At 42.4% G+C, this 6721-nt stretch overlaps 1 long non-coding RNA gene across 2 annotated transcripts; it reads right to left on the bottom strand.

Moving 5' to 3' along the window:
- Positions 1-967: 967 nt before the first annotated feature.
- On the bottom strand, positions 968-6510 carry LOC129636990 (uncharacterized). 2 transcript variants are annotated; one of them, XR_008707247.1, is made up of 3 exons: positions 6427-6510; positions 5089-5254; positions 968-1301 (listed from the first exon to the last, which is right to left on the bottom strand). It is a non-coding gene; the product is annotated as an uncharacterized LOC129636990 (long non-coding RNA). The 2 variants fall into 2 exon arrangements; XR_008707248.1 differs by lacking the exon at positions 6427-6510 and adding an exon at positions 5527-5708.
- Positions 6511-6721: the final 211 nt, after the last annotated feature.

Genomic DNA, 6721 nt, shown 5'->3' with positions numbered 1-6721 from the left:
GAGGTTATTAATATTCTCCCGGCAATCTTGATTCCAGCTTGTGCTTCCTCCAGCCCAGCGTTTCTTATGATGTACTCTGCATATAAGGTAAATAAGCAGGGTGACAATATACAGCCTTCACATACTCCTTTTCCTATTTGGAACCTGTCTGTTGTTCCATGTCCAGTTCTAACTGTTGCTTCCTTAATCTGCATACAGGTTTCTCAAGAGGCAGGTCAGGTGGTCTGGTATTCCCATCTCTTTCAGAATTTTCCACAGTTTATTGTGATCCACACAGTCAAAGGCTTTGGCATAGTCAATAAAAGTAGAAATAGATGTTTTTCTGGAACTCTTGCTTTTTTGATGACCCAGCAGATGTTGGCAATTTGATCTCTGGTTCCTCTTCGTTTTCTAGTGATCATATAAATTTATATGTATATATACTATAGGGCTATATGCAAATTCATATATGGCTTCCCTGGTAGCTCAGATGGTAAAGAATCCACCTGCAATGCAGGAAAGGTGGGTTTGATCCCTGGATCGGGAAGATCCCCTGGAAGAGGAAACAGCAACCCACTCCAGTATTCTTGCCTGGAGAATCCCATGGACAGAGTAGCCTGGCAAACTGCAGTCCATGGGGTCACAAAGAGTCAACATGACTGAGTGACTCAAGTTTAGTTTTAGTTTAAATATATATATATAGGAAAACAATTTTCAATGTGCACTATATATACAAAACAACATACAACCCTGAGCCTTGAAAATAAACTTGATATTGAGTCAGTAATTCTACTACTGGAAACCCATCCTAAGAGAAAAAAATCCTAAAAATGAAAATCCGTCTTTTCCCCAAAGATAGTCATGGCAATTATATTTATAATAAAGAAGTCTTGGAAACCATATAAAATTGAATCTTAAGGATTTTTTTTGTTGTATCAATTATTTGAAAAATTACACAGCACTATACATTTACAACGATTCTATAATAACTGGAGGGGGAGATTAAAAAACCAAATAAAAGTACACAAAATCACATGATTGTTACAATTATGTTTTTACAGTGTATTTTATTTATTTTTGGCTTGCTGAGTCTTCATTGCTACGTGGTCTTTTCTCTAGTTGTGTGAGTTGGGGTACTCTGTAGTTGTGGCGCTTGGGCTTCCCAGTGTGGTGCTTTCTCGGTTGCAGAGTGAAGGCTCTAAGGCTTTCGGGTTTCAGTAGTTGCAGCACACATCATGTGCGATCTTCCTGGATCAGGGATTGAACCCGTGTCTCCTGCATTGGTAGGCAGATTCTATACAACTGAGTCACCAAGGAAGCCCCTAAAATGTATTTTTTAATCAAGAAAAGACATAATAAAGTGAAGATTGGATTTGATTCAGCTTCCCTTCTTTTGATCTTTGAATGTTTACAATTTTTTTAGTGACTGTTATATTTTTGTATTAAGGAAAAAATTCATTTAAAAATACAGATGCAGAAGAATTTTATAGTTTGAGAATAAAAGTTTGAGTTTCAAGGTCTTTTTTTCAGTTATTTGAAAGTGAAAGTGAACGTGTCAGTCGCTCAGTCGTGTCCGACTCTTTGCAACCCCATGAACTGTAGCCCACCAGACTCCTCTGTCCATGTAACAGAGAGATTACCTGCTCTAGGCAAATTGGGAAAAAGGATGCTGGAAAACCTGTGCTGTTTTCAGGATCAAAGATTTCCTCTGGGAGCTTTATGATGAGCAAGTTTTTGAGAGCTGGTGATTTCCCATGAGCCAGTTGCAGGTTGTTTGAAAGAATAAACACTCAGAGGTCTCTCTCACTGAAGAGTGAAAAAAGCCTTCAGATCAACAGGTAAATGCACATTTATCCCAGAGGCATGTCCAGATCAAATAAGGTCAGAGGAAAAATTTTACAGGTCAGATCAAAATAAACCCTATTATTTCTGAGAGCCTTCATAATACATCCACCATCAGCTCAGAGAGAAGGAAGAGGAAGAAATGGCAATGTGTGGTGATAATTTGCGTGCATTCTAAGTCGCTTCAGTCATGTCCAACTTGTGACCCTATGGACCACAGCCTGCCAGGCTCCTCTGCCCATGGGATTCTCCAGGCAAGAATACTGGAGTGTGTTGCTGTGCCTTCCTCTAGAGGACCTTCCCAACCCAGGGATCGAAACTGCGTCTCCTGTGTCTCCTGCATTGCAGGCAGATTCTTTACCACTGGGCCATCAGGGAAGCCCAGTTTAGAGGAGGTAAAGGCAAATACTAGTAATGTCTGTGTGGAGGGCTGACTCTGGACATTATGAACTCAAAGTGTGTTCATAACCAAGTTTAATTGGCTCCGAAGACTGAGGGTTTTATAATAACCCAGGACGCCAGTTCTGAATGGATCACAAGTTCTACTCTCATGGGAGGATGATGTTGCTCTACACAAACACCTTGACCCCAGAACACATCTTCCCTACCTCTGAACATTCTGCCTGCCTTCTCCATCCTAACTTTTTAATGTTGATGACGCCAGGGGAAGCCGGGTGCTACAGACACTCATCCAGAAAAATGTGCTAGCTGCTTTTAGCTCAGACCAACTTCAAGCTTCTGATTAAAGCCTGAAAAGAGAATCTATTTTGACTTTCTCCTATATGTAAAAAATGATCATTTGCTGATGGTTCCTTGTGCAATTCGAAAAGAAAATGGTTAGATGTATGCAGGCAAGTACCAGCTTGCAATGACAGATTCAGTGAAGATGTAGAATGTATCAAAAATATATTGGTAGGAATTTTCTGTTTGTTTTCATTATCTAATGTTCACTAGGTTGGTGGGAGGTGAGGGTGTGTATATGTGTGTGTTTCCACATAGGGAGAAAGTGCAAAGTTATTAACAATTTCATCTGCAGAAACTGATTGAAATTGTGTTCACTGACTCACAAGTGAGATCCATTAAAGGATGCTGGTTGGCACTGTCTTCTGAAAAGCACGTGGTGAATAAGAGATTGTCATGCGGGTTTGTGTGTGGGGTGGGAGCAGTAGTGGCCACTTCTGAGACAAGGGTTTTGAAGGGTGGTTTTAAAGGGGTTTGGCTCGAGTTGGAGGACCCTCCAGGCTCTGGTGAAGGGTTTGACAACATTTAATGGGTCACACTCTGGCTTGTCATATCCTCAGGAAAAGCGGATCGGTTTCCTAAGTCCACGAGTGACAGGATTATTGTGTAAGTGCTTCCGAAACGCTTTCATCTTGACTGTTCTCATCTGAAGCTGTTGGAAGGGGCTTTGCCAAGAAAAGCAAAGAATAAAACTGAAACAAGCCCAGTGCGAACGTCCTGGGTTTCACAAGCGCCACGCCAGGGACTTTGGATTTTAAACGGCATGCCCTCGGAGTGGGTTGGGTGCAGGGATGGAAGCTCATCACAGGACACAGCGGAAAGGAAGCAGAGGGTTCAAACCATGTTTCTTTGCCCCGGGCCGAGCCATCACTCATGGAGATTTTCCACTCCGGCCAGGAGTGTCAGAACCTCTTCAGAGACAAGACCATCCAAGGGCTACATTCTGGGCCAGGCAGTGACCCAGTTTTATGCACGACCCACAGGATAAATGCATTTTGTTCCCCAACCTCCTCTAAAGGGCCAGATGCTTTCTCAGTATTCCTCTTGATCCTAACATGCTAAGTGTCTCCTAAGAGTGGGTTGTGGTCTCCCTGCACTAACATTATCTGGAGCAAGTGTTAGAAATGCAGATTCCTGCCTCCAACCACCCTGACCTACAGAATCAAAGTTTGGGGGATTCTCACCCCGAATCTGTAGTCTTAAGCACAGGGAGGTTTGAGGAGCCCTGAGAAAGGTGAAGAGGTGTGGTTTGACTTTTTTTTCCCTTTAGTCCTGCCCCAGCAGCAACACTGCCCTGTGTGCTCCTCCTCTGGACCCTCAGATTGGAAACTGGGACACTGGTGGGGGGGGCATGTACATAGGACCCCTTCACATCCAACCATCTCCTGGGACTCATTTAATCAATGTCTTTGGTAATCAAGTATGGTCTCCTCATTACACCTGTCCACACCACCCCCTGCCCTGTCCATTCTGTCCTTTGTCTCTGCCCCCACCCACCTTGGGTCTTCTTGCGCAGCCCTTTTCTTCTCGTCCCTAAGTGCCCTACAGACTGGCATCAGGGTACTTCTTTTTTTGCTATAAACAGACTGACTTTTGTCATTGGCAGTTTCTTTGGAAATTCTTTCTATCCTTAGCACAATTTCCATTCCAACCAGGAGTGTCTCAGAGAGTGTCTGCAGGGAACCAGAATCTCTGCAGGGAGAAATCCATGCACAGACTACATTCTGGCAGGACCCACTGATGGCACGAAGTGCAAAGTAGGACATATGTCTCCAGCATGTTTACTTCCCCTCTGACAAGTGTCGTCTATCCTGATCTTTTTGTTGTTCATTCACTAAGTCGTGTCCAATTCTTTGTGACCCCATGGACTGCAGCACGCCAGGCTCCTCTGTCCTTCACTGTCTCCTAGAGTTTGATCAAATTCATGTCCATGAGTCGGTGTTTCCTGATCTATCACTTGCAAACTGGAGGCCCAGGAAAGCCAGTGGTGTTGATCCAGTCTAAACCCAAAATCCAGAGAACCAGAGGAGCCAATGGTGTGAGTCCTGGTAAAGTCCAGTGACCCAAGAACCAGGAGTGCAGAAGGCAGAAGATGAATGTCTAAGTTCAAGCAGAGAGCAAGTTCATTCTTCCTCTTTTTGTTCTAATTAGGCCCCCAACAAATGGGAAGAGACCCATTCATGTGGGGGAGGGGGATCTTCCTCACACAGTCAAATGCTAATCTCTTCCAGAAACATCTTTACAGACACACCCAGTAAATAATTAATCATCAAAATGATTATAGAGGATAAAAATAAATGGATGCCAGGAGAAGAAAGAGACGCGGATTCAATCCCTGGGTTGGGAAGATCCTCTGGAGGAGGGCATGGCAATGCACTCCAGGATTCTTGCCTGGAGAATCCCCATAAACAGAGGAGCCTGGTAGGCTACAGTCCAAGGGGTTGCAAAGAGTCAGACACAACTGAACAACTTAGCACTCACATAGAAACCTTACGTGACTCAATCAAATCCTTAAATGTAAAGAACCTTAGATAAATCCAAGTTCTTGTTAGGGATGCCAATCTAGTAATGGTCCTTTAAGTCCCAGATGACACACAGTAGAAGATGCAGAATCCCGTAGCTCCCTCTTCCTGTATCTCTGAGACTCCAAGCAGGATAAAGCAGTCTAAACGCAATGATGCGCTTTGTAGAGCTGAAGAAAGAGAAAAAGAATCAAGTGAGTAGATTGGGGAAAAATAATGTTATATCGAGATGATATATTGAGGCAAATTGAAGGAGCCTCTCATTCATGCCCTAATGAATGGTATTGTTATATGACTTAAGGGTTGCAGGATTATTGATACTTTCATTCTACTAGCTCATGAAATTGGTTGATGGTGGAATAAATCTTTGTTATGTGAAGTGGAATGCTCATGTTATTTGGGGACAGAAAATCACCATGACCTTTGAACCATCTCCTCTCACCTTGCCTAGAGCCTCCATTGTCACAGAAGGAAGCCTAAAAACTCTCACGTCAATTACTATTAGAGTAGGCTACTGGCTTTTTCAAAATCACAAACCTCATTTCTTTGAAGGACGTTTCAGTTTGAGGTTAGCATGGCCTGTTTCTATGCACCATAGTGGCACAAGAACACCTTGGGTCTGGTAAAAAAGGAATGGAATGTACAATTGTCTAACTTCCCAAAACAGATTAGAGAACGTTGATGTAGTGCAAAGATGTTTAGATAAACTAATCTAAATATTTAGATAAACTAATCCATTAGGTCCTAGATGGATTTCTGGGATGAATATATCAGAGTCTTTATGAAAGCTTCAAGAACAGATTGTCTTCTAGATTATCTACTTTCTATTTTTGACACTAATCTGACCTGTTAGTGAGGATTCATTTCACTGATAACTTGATTAGAAACTCAAATTGGTATACCTGTGGCGGATTCATTTTGATATTTGGCAAAACTAATACAGTTATGTAAAGTTTAAAAATAAAATAAAATTAAAAAAAAAATTAAAAAAAAAAAAAAAGAAACTCAAATTGGGATGTCATCTTTCCTCACCTCGTTGTCATTCTCAAATCTGTTTATCTTCTAGTGTTTCCAGCTCAGCAGATGACTTACCTTCACCCTTTTGCACCCACTTTTCCCTTCAATATTCATCTAACCAAAGGGCAAGTCTAATTAATATCCACTATCCATCACTCCCTTTTCACTGTCATCTCATAGTCCAAACACCACCATCCTTATCCCAGATCATGGCCATTTCCTCCTAACTTCTCTATTTCTTCTTGTCTTCCTGTTCCTTCCCCATCTAATCTCTGCACAGTAGCTAGGATGATGTCCTTAAGACACCAATCTGACCATATCTTACCTTCAGTGGATCCCTCTGTGATACTTTAGCATGGCCTCCAAGGCATCATCTGACTTCTGGCCAACCCCCTCCTGATTGCAGCACTTTTTAAGCACTCCCACCATCACCCTGCCTTAACCATGTAGACGTTCACTCTGTTCTTCAAATGGGCTAAGATCCTGCTGATTCAAAATCTTTCATTCACGCTGTCTTATCTTTCTGGGCCTAGATAGATCCCCCGATTTTGCATCAACCCCTCAAACTTGCCTGGCCAGCTCCTTTTCAACTTATCTCACCTTATATGTCAGTTTCTCAG

This window comes from Bubalus kerabau, chromosome 22, assembly GCF_029407905.1.
Source record: "Bubalus kerabau isolate K-KA32 ecotype Philippines breed swamp buffalo chromosome 22, PCC_UOA_SB_1v2, whole genome shotgun sequence".
In the NCBI taxonomy this organism is placed as follows: domain Eukaryota; kingdom Metazoa; phylum Chordata; class Mammalia; order Artiodactyla; family Bovidae; genus Bubalus; species Bubalus kerabau.
This window is presented reverse-complemented; position numbering and strand designations above follow the sequence as displayed.